At 49.5% G+C, this 13,266-nt stretch overlaps 1 protein-coding gene across 2 annotated transcripts in view; it reads right to left on the bottom strand.

Annotated features, from left to right (window-relative positions):
• TYRP1 (tyrosinase related protein 1) overlaps positions 1–13,108 on the bottom strand; it is a 185,688-nt gene extending 172,580 nt beyond the window's left edge. The window contains exon 1 of one of the 2 annotated variants that reach the window (XM_068121712.2): positions 12,382–13,108. The gene's annotated coding sequence lies outside the window, so the exon portion shown is untranslated. The remainder of the gene's footprint in view (positions 1–12,381) is intronic. The other variant, XM_078779621.1, reaches the window with a different exon arrangement.
• Between the last annotated feature and the right edge of the window lie 158 nt (positions 13,109–13,266).

Raw genomic sequence — 13,266 nt, 5'->3', positions numbered from 1 at the left:
TTACTCTGCTTGATGGGGCTATATAAGACTCCTTTATTATTATTATTATTACTAATCAAACTCCCCACGACAGTATGTTTCGTTACTCGCGTCGTTTGGGCGGTACCCGTCCTCTGCCGGGCTTGGCTTGCTGAGCCCGGACCGGCCTTCCTCAAACGTGCTGTTTGCTCAAGTAAATATGACCCGCTCGTTGACAAGGTGCGTATTCTCCAAACCAATCCCGAGCACGCTCGTGTACTGTTGCCCAACGGACGGGAGTCTACAGTCTCGGTGCGCGATCTTGCCCCATGCGGGGATATTGACGAGCCGGCTTACGGAACAGTTGATCCGACAATGGAGAATCTACCGGCTTCTCCATCGCCACACGCACCCGATCCGGATGGCTTTGTGGGGCCACCGCCGTTACCCGATTTAGGCGGACATTCCGATGCGGGGATTCCGGCCTCAGGGATGTGGTATCCGGTGTCTATCGGACACGCGCCGGGAGAGAAATTCGCCGCCCCGACCGCTATGGTTGGACTGACTGACATGGACTGTTGCTAACTGATTACTCTGCTACTATGCTTTGGTAGCTTGATTTCAGCCCTAGCGGTAGTGTAGTTTTAAAGGAGGGGAGAATGTAATGAAATTGTGTCTAAGTTGAACCCAGGTGCTATGCTGTCTCCGACCACTGAGGGGCTTCCATAAGAACTCGCTCCGATTCATTCCTGTGACATTTATTCTGTGTGGTATTGCATACTCGAATGGTGCATATTGCTAGATGTTCCACGCTTGCTTGTACCAATTGCCAATCCATTATTACTTCTATGATTATGGTATACTGATATTATGCTTGTTGATTTCTTACACGTGTTGCTAGAGATCGATTCTGAATTAAACCTACTATTGGGACAATGTTGTAGATCTGATTTTTACAACAGAGGCATTCCTCATTGTAAAGGATTGTGTGTAAAGGATTGTGGAATGTGTAATAGTGGGATTGTGTAAAAGTAAGAACAATTGATTAACATCCTATTGTTTGTAAATTCAAATCCTGACTGAGGGCAGTAGTATTCTTCTTCTTCATTAACAGCCACAATTATTACCACATTTTTGTGGGGTTGGCCAGGGGAAGACTGGCCCAAATCTTTCACAAACTGACTGGCCAGGCCTAAGTTTTGACGAAGGTTAGGGCAGGAATTTTGTATTTGGCAATGGTGCCGGTGGTAGCTTACCTATACTCTTCGTAAAATGAATCATGGGATCTTTAACATCCACCAACTAATTCCAACAGATAGGACGCCTGTCTAACGTCCATCCGAGGACCATCACACACATTGATCAACAACCCTACCTGCAAAACAGGGCGACAGTTTATAGGTGGGTCAGGATTTAAACCCAGGATAGACACCTTAAAGGTAAAGTGTGCGAACCTCTAGTCTAGGGTATCCTCCCTGCCCACCGAAGGAAGCTGTATTAAGGATTTGAAGTCACAGCTCTGAAAACCAGGCTCACTTCAGAATTATCATTCTGTTATTGGATTGTCAATAAAAATCCAGTCTGACTTGTCTGATTGTCTACTGACCTTCAGGTAGAAGGATAATTGCTTGCTCCAGACGGTTTGGCCTTATTGGTGGAATAACCTTTGACATTACCCTGACTCATGGCCCCGGAAGTGTTGGCAATTAGATGCCCTCTGAGAATTGCATGGAACATTAGGTTGGGCAATTAATACTTGAAAGAATATCGTTTCCCACATTGCCTAAGCAAATTAAAATAAAAAATTTGCTTATGCATTTGCAAACAATACTTTGCTAGTAATAAATTGCTTCTTAAAAAATAATGATAATAAACAAAATATAATTGCACCATGTAGGTTATAGGATATAAAAAAAATTGCACCATATATGTTAAAGGATATATATAATTGCACCATAAATGTTAAAGGATATATATAATTGCACCACATATGTTAAAGGATATATAAAATTGCAACATAAATGTTAATGCATATATAAAATTTCACCACATATGTTAAAGGATATATAAAATTGCATCATATACATTATAGGATATATATATAATTGCACCACATATGTTAAAGGATATATAAAAATGCAACATAAATGTTAATGGATATATAAAATTGCACCACATATGTTAAAGGATATATAAAATTGCACCACATATGTTAAAGGATATATAAAACTGCACCATATACATTATAGGATATAAAAAACTGCACCATATACGTTATAGGATATATAAAATTGCACGATATAGGTTATATAAATAAACAAAATAAAATTGCACCATATATGTTATAGGATATATAAAATTGCACCATATATGTTAAAGGATATATAAGATTGCACCATATATGTTAACGGATGTATAAGATTGCCCCATATATGTCATAGGATATATAAAATTGCACGATATAGGTTACAGGATATAAAAAAATTACACCATTTATGTTGAAGGATATATAAAATTGCACCATATATATATTAAAGGATATATATAATTGCACCATATATGTTATAGTAAAGCGCGGCGTTATGCGCGCTGCTTGTGAGCAAGGAGGAAGCGGACAAGCGGTAACATATAAACGTCTTTATTGTAAGAGCACACTGTAACACTGAACTCCTCCGGGCTGGTCGCCCGTTGTATATCATGAGGCCACGCCTACCCCTCGGGCGTGGCCACCGCCCACTTGGTGCGTGGAATGATGTCACCACGCCAGTGGGCTTTTGTGTCCGCCACACGCGCCCCCCCAGAATTCCCGCGCACCTGGAAGGCCAGTTTGCGGGGCAGACGAATGACCCGGCCGAAGCGCCCCCTGGCGATCGGCGGCGTCCGGGGTGCAGGGATACCAGGTGGGATGCCCCTGGCTGCCCCTGGGATGGGTGCAGGACCGGGGGGCGGCGTGGCGGCGGGGCTGGGCGGTGCCGGGGGTCCGCCTGCAGGAGGGCGGCCCCGACGTGGGGGTCGGGCCACTGGCGGTGGATGGTCCACATCGAGGTGGGCCGGCTTGAGGCGGTCTACCGAAACGCGGTCAGGAGTACCGCCGATGTCCAGGGTGAAGTGCTTCGCCCTGGTCTCCAGCACGCGGAAAGGCCCGTCGTACGGGGGCCGCAGTGGTGTCCGATGGGCATCGTGGCGGACGAAGACGTACTCCGCCGTGCGAAGCTCCGGGGCGACGTGCGTCGGTGGGTGCCCGTGGCATGCCGTTGGCACCGGGGCGAACCTCTGGGCGGTCTCTTGCAGAGCGGAGCGCTGCTGTGCCGCGGACCATGGTGCCGTGGAGTCGGGGAGGAACTCGCCCGGCACCCGCAGCGGTTACCCGAAGACCAACTCCGCCGCGGATGCGCGCAGGTCCTCCTTGGGCGCCGTCCGGAGGCCCAGCAGGACCCAGGGGAGCCTGTCGACCCAGCCGCCGTCGCGGAGGGTGGCCCGGAGCGCGGCCTTCAATGAGCGGTGAAATCGCTCACACAGGCCGTTAGCCTGGGGGTGGTAGGCCGTGGTTCGGTGCAGCCGGACCCCGAGCCCCTGCGCAACCGCCCCCCAGAGCTCCGAGGTGAACTGGGGGCCGCGGTCGGATGAGATGTCTGAGGGGGCGCCGAACCGGGCGACCCAGGTGGCGATGAAAGCCTGCGCGACATCGGCCGCCGTTGTCGACGCCAAGGGCACGGCCTCCGGCCACCGGGTGGTGCGGTCCACCATGGTGAGGACGTAGGTGAAACCCCGCGAGGGGGGCAGAGGTCCCACCAGGTCCACGTGGACGTGGTCAAACCGGCGTTCCGGCACCGTGAACGGGGCCAACGGGGCCTGGATGTGCCGGTGCACCTTGGCGCGCTGGCACGCGAGGCACGTCCTGGCCCAGCCGCGGACGGCCTTCCGGAGGCCATGCCAGACGAACTTGTCGGCGATCAGCCTTTGGGAGGCCCTCGCGCCCGGGTGGGACAGGCCGTGGATGGCGTCAAACACCTGGCGCTGCCAGCCCGCGGGCACGATGGGGCGAGGACGCCCGAGGGAGACGTCGCACAAGAGGGCCGCGCCCGCGCCGTCGAACGGCACCTCGGTGACGCGGAGGCCCGTGACGGCAGTCCGCAAGGCCTGGACGTCGGGGTCAGCGGCCTGGTCCGCTGCCATCCGGGCATAGTCGATGCCGAGGTGGACTGCGTGGGCGACGGCCCGGGAAAGGCAATCCGCCACCGGGTTGTCCTTCCCCACGACGTGCTGGATGTCCGTCGTGTACTCGGACACGGCCGAGAGGTGACGCTGCTGCCGGGCCGACCACGGCTCGGTGACCTTGCCCATCGCGAAGATCAGCGGCTTGTTGGCGACGAAGGCAGTGAACGCCCGGCCCTCGAGCAGATGGCGGAAGTGCCTGACCGCCAAGTGAAGTCCGAGCAACTCGCGGTCGAAGGTACTGTAACGGCGTTCGGGCGGGCGAAGCTGCCGGCTAAAGAACGCCAGCGGTTGCCAAGCTCCACGCACCCATTGCTCGTGCACCGCGCCCACCGCGTAGCATCGGTGGTGAGGGCGATCGGTGCATCGGGCGCCGGGTGCGCGAGCATGGTGGCGTTAGCCAAGGCGAGCTTCGCGCCCGTGAACGCCGTGTCCATCTGCTCGGTCCAGGTAACGTCGCCTTTGCCCGGCTTACCTCGGAGAGCTTCGTGCAGGGGGCGCAGGAGCTGGGCGATACGGGGCAGGAACCGATGGTAAAAGTTCACCATGCCCAGGAACTCCTGCAGCCCTCTGATCGTGCGGGGGCGCGGAAACCCCTTCACCGCCTCCACCTTGGCCGGCAGGGGGACGGCTCCGTGCCTGGTGACACGGTGCCCCAGAAAATCGATTGTGGCGGCGCCGAACCGGCACTTTGCGGGGTTCACAATCAGGCCATGCTGGCCCAGGCGTTCGAAGAGCGTGCGGAGGTGGCGTAGGTGCTCTTCGCGGGACGCGCTGGCGACGAGGATATCGTCCAGGTAGACGTAGACAAAATCCAAGTCGCGCAGGACGCTGTCCATCAGTCGCTGGAACGCCTGAGCCGCATTCTTCAGACCGAAGGGCATGCGCAGGAACTCGAAGAGTCCGAATGGCGTGATGACCGCTGTCTTCGGGACGTCCTCCGGCCTGACGGGGACCTGATGGTAGCCGCGTATGAGGTCCACCTTCGAGAAGAAGGACCTGCCCGCCAAACGGGCGGAAAAGTCCTGAATGTGGGGGACGGGGTAGCGGTCGGGAGTCGTGGCGTCATTGAGACGGCGATAGTCCCCGCACGGTCGCCATCCCCCGCCGGGCTTCGGCACGATGTGCAGCGGCGACGCCCAAGCGCTCTCTGAGCGCCGAACGATGCCGAGTCGCTCCAGGGTAGCGAACTCCGCTTTTGCCACCGCCAGCTTCGTCGGCTCGAGGCGGCGTGCCCGGGCCTAGACCGGTGGCCCGACGGTGGGGATGTGATGGGCCACCCCGTGCTTGACGGCCCCCGCCGAGAAGGTGGGCCGCGTGAGGGCCGGGAAGCCGGCGAGGAGGCGGGTGAATGCGTCCGCTGCCGGAAGCGTACAGACCAACGTGGCCGGAACCGAATCGTTCGGCAAGCCGCTTGGCAAGCCGCTCGTTGAGCTGGGCAACGCACAAGCGAGCGAGCTGAACGTCTCGGCCTGGACAAGCCGTCTGCGCTTGACGTCGACCAGGAGCCCATTAGCGCACAGGAAGTCCGCGCCAAGCAGTGCCATGGGCACGTCGGCGGTGACGAACGTCCATCGGAAAACCTGCCCTCCAAACCGCAGAGAGAGGCAGCGTTTTCCGTACGTACGGATGGGCGTCCCGTTCGCGGCAAGCAGCGCGGGGCCCCCACCCGCGGCGTGCTTGTCTGACGTGCCGGCGGGAATGACACTCACCTGCGCTCCCGTGTCGCACAGGTAACGGCGCCCGGAGAAGGTGTCCGTTATGAACAGCAGGCTGCTCGAACGGCCGGCGCTCATCGCCACTATTGAGCGCCGGCCCGGGCGTTTCCCGATCCGTTGAAGGAGCACGGCGGATGACACCGCCGAGCTTCGTGGCCGAACTTGGCGTGGAACCAGCACCAGGTGGTGGAGCTGGAGGAGCGCGGCTGGCTCCGCCAGGCCGGTGGAGTTGGCGGGTTTCCCCGCGGTGGCGGTTTTCGCCGCGGCGGTGGGCGGGGCGTGGCGGCGCTCACGAGGTGCGTATCAGCATGCTGCTGAACATCAGCGTGCTGTAGAAGCTGATGCTGTGGAACATGCTGCTGAACATCAGCGTCGAGGGCCGTGACGGCCACGCCGACACTCGCCCGCGTGTCCGAAGCGGCGAAGTACCTGTCCGCCTCGGCTGCCAATGCTCGGGGTTCCGTTCGCTCGGTCCCGGCCAACGCGAGGCGAACCTGCGCTGGAAGTTGGCGCTGGAAAAGCGCCCGGAATAGCGAACCGGGGGCTTCGTCGCCCAACAGTGACAGCATATGGTCCATTCGGACCGACGGGCGCGTCTCACCGAGCTCGGGGAGATCCAGGAGGCGGTCAGCCCGTGCGTCGTCCGTGAGGCCGAACGTGGCTAGGAGTAGCCGCTTGAGTGCCTCGTACTTGTGGCCGTCCGGTGGGTGGCGAAGGACGGACACAACTCGAGCGGCCGTGCCGGGCCCGAGGGAGGCGACGACATGGCAGTAGCGCAGGTCGTCGTTGGTGAGGCGACGACATGGCAGTAGCGCAGGTCGTCGTTGGTGAGGCGCCGAAGCTGAAATTGGGCTTCGGCTTGAACGAACCAGACTTCGGCCTGGGCCTCCCAAAATTCGGGAAGTTTAATCGCCATTGCCTTGTCGTTGGCCATTGCAATGGCGTCGTGTTCGGAAGGATCGCTACGGCAGATCCAACGTCGAGGGTCACCAGTAAAGCGCGGCGTTACGCGCGCTGCTTGTGAGCAAGGAGGAAGCGGACAAGCGGTAACATATAAACGTCTTTATTGTAAGAGCACACTGTAACACTGAACTCCTCCGGGCTGGTCGCCCGGTGTATATCATGAGGCCACGCCTACCCCTCGGGCGTGGCCACCGCCCACTTGGTGCGTGGAATGATGTCACCACGCCAGTGGGCTTTTGTGTCCGCCACAATAGGATATATAATATTGCACCATATATGTTAAAGCATATATAAAATTGCACCATGGAGGTTATAGGACATATAAAATTGCACCATATAGGTTATATAAACAAAATAAAATTGCACCACATAGGTTATAGGATATTTAAAAAATTGCACCAGATATGAAAAAGGAAATATAAAATTGCACCATCTATCTATAATTCCAGTAATCTCTGTGTGTATGTATGTATGTATGTATGTATGTATGTATGTATGTATGTATGTATGTATGTCTGTGACCGCTGTTTCTCGACAACCACGGGTCGGATATACTTTAAACTTGCCAGGTATATTGCTGGGGACCCGAGGATGTGCCTTTTCAAGGTTTCATATTAATCGGACAAGTAGTTACCGAGCTATGTCCAAAAAACGATTCAACCAATCAGAGCAGCGAGCTATCACGTGTGCCGAACGTGCCGAACAGACTCTGCCTCGGACGGCACATTTGAGAGCGTATTCATTTATTTCACGTTGGCAAACTATGTTGGCGTTAAACTATGTTTTAAAACTAATTAAAACTACTATCTATAATTCCACGGGTCCGATAAAAAACACCGTACTCGCAAGCCGTTCGCTTTGGACCAAACCATTTCATGTAAATAGAGGGGGGGGATTGTCACCGTACTCGCAAGCCGTTCGCTTTGGACCAAACCATTTCATGTAAATAGAGGGGGGGGATATAATTTTAGATATATATATAGTACGGGCATGCCCTAGTATATGTTAAAGGATATATAAAATTGCACCATATAGGTTATAAAAAAATATTGCACCACATATGTTAAAGGAAATATAAAATTGCACAATATATGTTAAAGATATATAAAATTGCACCATATATGTTAAAGCATATATAAGATTGCACCATATACTGTAGGTTAGATAATCAAAACAAGATTGCACCATATAGGTTATATAAATAAACAAAATAAAATTGCACCATATAGGTTATATAAATAAACAAAATAACAATGCACCATATAGGTTATATAACCACCTTTCGAGGCCAATTTTCCCTGCAAAGCGGGGGTTGGCCTTTTTGGGGCACCGTGGTTGTTGTTTTTGTTGGTCCCCTTTTTGAAGCAATGTTTTACGGCTGGATGCCCTTCCTGCCGCCAACCCTTTTTGTCGCCTTTTACGACAAACAGGGAATTACCAGTGAACTGGTACTCAATTAGCCGACCTCGGAAGGATGACAGGCTGAGTCAACCCCCCTGGCGTTAATTCAGCGATTGACCGGGATTTGAACCCAGGATCCTAGGATCCTAAGCTGGCACCCTAGCCGCTATCCCAACACCAGGCTTATAGGTTATAGGTTATATAAAGCTTATAGTTATAGGTTATATAAAGTTATAGGTTATATAAAGCTTATAGGTTATAGGTTATAGGTTATATTGGCACCATATAGGTTATATAAATAAACAAAATAAAATTGCACCATATAGGTTATATAAATAAACAAAATAAAATTGCACCATGTAGGTTATATAAATAAACAAAATAAGATTGCACCATATAGGTTATATCAATAAACAAAACAAGGAGACGTCATGCGGAGCACGATACTTGCAAAATCCGGCGCCCACCCCCAAGAAAAAAAACATCCGTTGATACAGCAAATTGTCCATTTCATCAAGATTAAAATTGACAATCTTGATCAAAGCTCAGGTCAACAGGAAGAAAAATGATGATTTTTCTGATGAAAAATGATGATTTTGTAAGGTTGACCTTTGACCTTTTGACCCCAAAAATAGTTAGTTTCCCTATTTAGTGACTCAATGTGCAAATGCTGTTCAATTTTCAAGTCAATTCGATGAAAATTGAGGATTTTACAAATATGGCCTATGTTGACCTTTTGGCTTATGTTGACCTCAAAAATACTTGGTGGTTGAATTCAGTCACCAGATATGCAAGTCCTCTTCAAATTTCAAGTCAATCAGATGAAAATTGAGGATTTTAGAAAGGTGGCCTATGTTGACCTTTTGCCCGATGTTGACCTCAAAAATACTTGGTGGTTGAATTCAGTGACCAGATATGCCATTCCTCCTCAAATTTCAAGTCAATCAGATGAAAATTGAGGATTTTAGAAATTTGACCTATGTTGACCTTTTGGCCTACGTTGACCTCAAATATACTTGGTGGTTGAATTCAGTGACCAGATATGCAAGTCCTCTTCAAATTTCAAGTCAATCGGATGAAAATTGAGGATTTTAGAAATTTGGCAAAGTTGGTGACCTTTGGCCTATGTTGACCTTTTAACCTTTTGACCCCAAAAACAATAGGTTTCTCAATTGGGACGACCTATACAGAACACAATGTTTAAGATGAAGATGTGCCAAACAGGAAAAAGGCCTGAATTTGGATGAAATCATCTAAATGTGGCTTTACTTCCTTTGAAAATGTACTACAGCATTGGAATGACACAACAAAATATTAATTATTATTACAGGTGCATGGAGGTCATGTTTTCACCCCTGTCTTTTTGTTTGTAATGTCGGTCTGTCTCGTTGGTTTGTGAGTGCAATAACTCATGAACCCTTTCAGCTATCTTCGTCAAACTTTACCAGATGATTGCAAAGGACAAAATTGAGGATGTCAATGGTATTTGAATATGTAGGATTGTCGGTGAAATGTCAAGGTGACAGTGACGTAATTTGCATAAAACAACTATAAGTAGGATGGACGAGTTATGTACTGCAATATGGGTTGTGACAGTTACAGAAACATTACTGTGACATTTTGTAACATATTATTTTGAAAATATACTCTCGAAAATATACCAATCAGATGCTTAATTTTTCATCTATATAAATTGTTCCTGAGCCACTCAGGGAAAGCCACTGGTGGGAAAGATATCGTCAAAACGACCATGTTCACAGGTCAAGGTTCTCTCGATTTTCGGCATATCTGTCAGGTTACTGCCTGATGCCTTCTTGTCTGTCTCTTTTTTTGTCTGTTTATGAACAGGATGTCTAAAAAGTTGTGGATTGATTCGGACGAAATTATAGGTATGCACACTAGTGAGGGAAGTCAACCAAATAGACTGTATTTTGTGCTCTGCCTGAATATTTATTGTTACGGCCCGGGGTTTGGGTCGACTATGAGGGGGTTAATCACCGTTCCCTCCTGAACCTACTGGACCTATGGCTGCCGCAAATGAATAACTTCGTACTTCGGCAGGTTGCGAACCAGCAACTACGAACGCCAATTGGTCCATCACGCGATAGCTTACCTGTACCACGCGATGGTCCCAATTGGGGAACGTACCTACAGTCACGTGAAAAAGTAAGTACACCCCATGTAAAGTTTTGACTTTTTAAAACATATTTCAACATACAGCTATTTGATCTTCATTTCAACAATATTGATCGATAAAGGTGATATAATATAACAAATATCATGAAACATTTACATTTTGTAGTCCATTGTATAATTTAAATAAACATAAATGCAAATTTCGCATGTGGAAAAAGTAAGTACACCCCTACATTTATCACGACTACAAATACCTAAAATTAGAATCAGGTGCACCAGCTCAGGTGCAAATGATTAGAACATCGTTAGAGAGGATCTTGGAGGAACCTGCCTAATTTAAACCTCAGACATTCAGTTTGGTTTACTCTTTGTTGTTGAAGTGTGTGGCGTCACCATGCCTAGATCAAAAGAGCTCTCTGAGGCCTCCAGAAAGAAGGTTATAGATGCCTACGAGTCTGGGAAGGGATTTTAAAAGATCTCCAAACAATTTGAAATCAATCATTCGACTGTCCGGAAGATCATCTACAAGTGGAGAAGATTCCAAACAACTGCCAACTTGTTCAGGCCAGGCCGCCCCAGCAAGTTCAGCCCAAGAGCAGACCGCAAGATGCTGAAAGAAGTCTCTAAGAACCCCAGAATGTCATCACGGGACCTACAGGTAGCTCTCTCCACTGTTGATGTCAAAGTGCATGAGTCTACCATGAGAAAGAGGCTGCAAAGTTTGATCTACATGGGAGGTGTGCCAGGAGGAAACCTTTGCTGTCCAGAAAGAACATCAGGGCAAGACTAAAGTTTGCCAATGAACACCTAGGCAAAGACCAGCATGTCTGGAACAATGTGCTCTGGACAGATGAGTCAAAGGTAGAGCTATTTGGCCAGAAGACATGTTTGGCGAAAACCAAAGACAGCATTTGACCACAAGAACCTGATACCAACTGTAAAGCATGGTGGTGGAAATATTATGGTTTGGGGCAGCTTTGCTGCATCAGGGCCTGGGCAGCTCACCATCATAGAATCCACTATGAATTCTTCATTGTACCAGAGGGTGCTTGAGGATAATGTGAGGCCATCTGTCGGAAAGTTGAAGCTCAACCGAAGGTGGACCTTGCAACATGACAATGACCCTAAACATACCAGTAAATCCACCAAGGAATGGCTGATTAGAAAGAAATGGAGGTTCCTGGAAGGGCCAAGTCAAAGCCCGGATCTAAATCCAATCGAGATGTTGTGGGGGGATTTGAAACGAGCTGTGCATGCAAGAAACCCCTCAAACATCGTACAGCTGAAAGAATTCTGAATGGAGGAGTGGGCAAAAATTTCTCCCAGTCGATGTCAGAGACTGGTAGACAGTTATAAGAAATGCCTACTTGAAGTTGTTTCTGCCAAAGGGGGCAATACCACCTATTAGAGCCAAGGGTGTACTTACTTTTTCCACATGCGAAATTTGCATTTATGTTTATTTAAATTATGCAATGGACTACAAAATGTAAATGTTTCATAATATTTGTTATATTATATCACCTTTATCTGTCAATATTGTTGAAATGAAGATCAAATAGCTGTATGGGGTGTACTTTTTTTTTTCACGTGACTGTACGTACCTTCCCTCCGGCGATGTACCACTTTCTTTTGATCCTGGATGGAAATTTAGACAGCCGAGCAACCGTTGGTACCCGCCGGGCTAATGTTAATTTTGTGACGGCTGATCGCCACTAAGTGGGCGAACAATGCCAGATCAATGGAGGATCAATGGAGGATCAATGGAGAATCAATGGAGGAAAGAGACATTCATGGACAGAGAGAAAAGGAAACGTTTAACGCTTTGATTTATATTAAAATATTGACAGTGAAACCTTTCAATAGGAAAGAAAAAAGGACGAGATCAGGAACTTAGCTTATCCTACACCTTAATACGATCACTACGAATAAACACAACAAGGCGCAGCATGCATTCACGGGGAAGGGGGAGGGGTACACAAACGTTGGGTACCTGTTGCACAAAGGCCATGATGTTTAAAATGTTTCTTTTCGCAACGCCTTTTGTCTCGACCTCACCAACGAGCACCTGGCCGGCAAACATCAGTCCCCAACACGAGCAGGTAATGAACGTCGGGAACTCGGCAGAGTGAGTACGTCGGGCACCACGCAGGGAAGAGTGCCAGGGACACGTAGAGTAAGCACGTCGTGATCTCGTGCAGGGTAAAGAGTATGTCGTGGCCTCATGCAGAAAGTGAGTGTCATGCACACGTGCACCGAGAGGGAGTCCGGCAGCCAGCAGAGGGCAATCACGTGCAGGGTGAACAATGTCCAAAGCCAAGAGAGTGAATCACGTGCAGAGGCCAGGTAAACAATGCCCCGCGCCGAGGAGAGAGTCCAATAACACGTTTACAGCCAATGGAATCCAAGGTGAAGAGTAATGCAGGCACGTACTGAGGCCTGTGAGAGGGTCCGACCAAGAAAGGAGCAAATGTGTACTGCTGACAGAGTCCAAAAGCCAAGAGCGAGAACAATGCAGGCATATGCTGAGTGAACCCGACAGAGAGAGATTAATGCAGGCATGTGCTAGGTCAACAATGTTGAAAACCAAGAGATAATAATGCAGGCACGTGCTGAGTGAACCCGGCAGAGAGAGAATAATGCAGGCATGTGCTAGGTCAACAATGTTGAAAACCAAGAGAGAGTAATGCAGGCACGTGCTGAGTAAACCCGGCAGAGAGGGCAAGAATAATGCAGGCATGAAGCCATACTAATCCGAAATAAGGGGAAGGGGCTAAGATAATGATCTGCTCTGAAATAACTATTCAAAGGGACCTGTATGGTGGTTGCCATTACTCCTCAGCGGTTTCCCAAAACTGTACTATTCCATTCATATAAC

The sequence above is a fragment of the Myxine glutinosa genome, chromosome 1 (genome assembly GCF_964187855.1).
Source record: "Myxine glutinosa chromosome 1, kmMyxGlut1.1, whole genome shotgun sequence".
Lineage (NCBI taxonomy): Eukaryota > Metazoa > Chordata > Myxini > Myxiniformes > Myxinidae > Myxine > Myxine glutinosa.
Note: the sequence above shows the minus strand (reverse complement) of the source record. Positions and strands in the feature narration are given on the sequence as shown.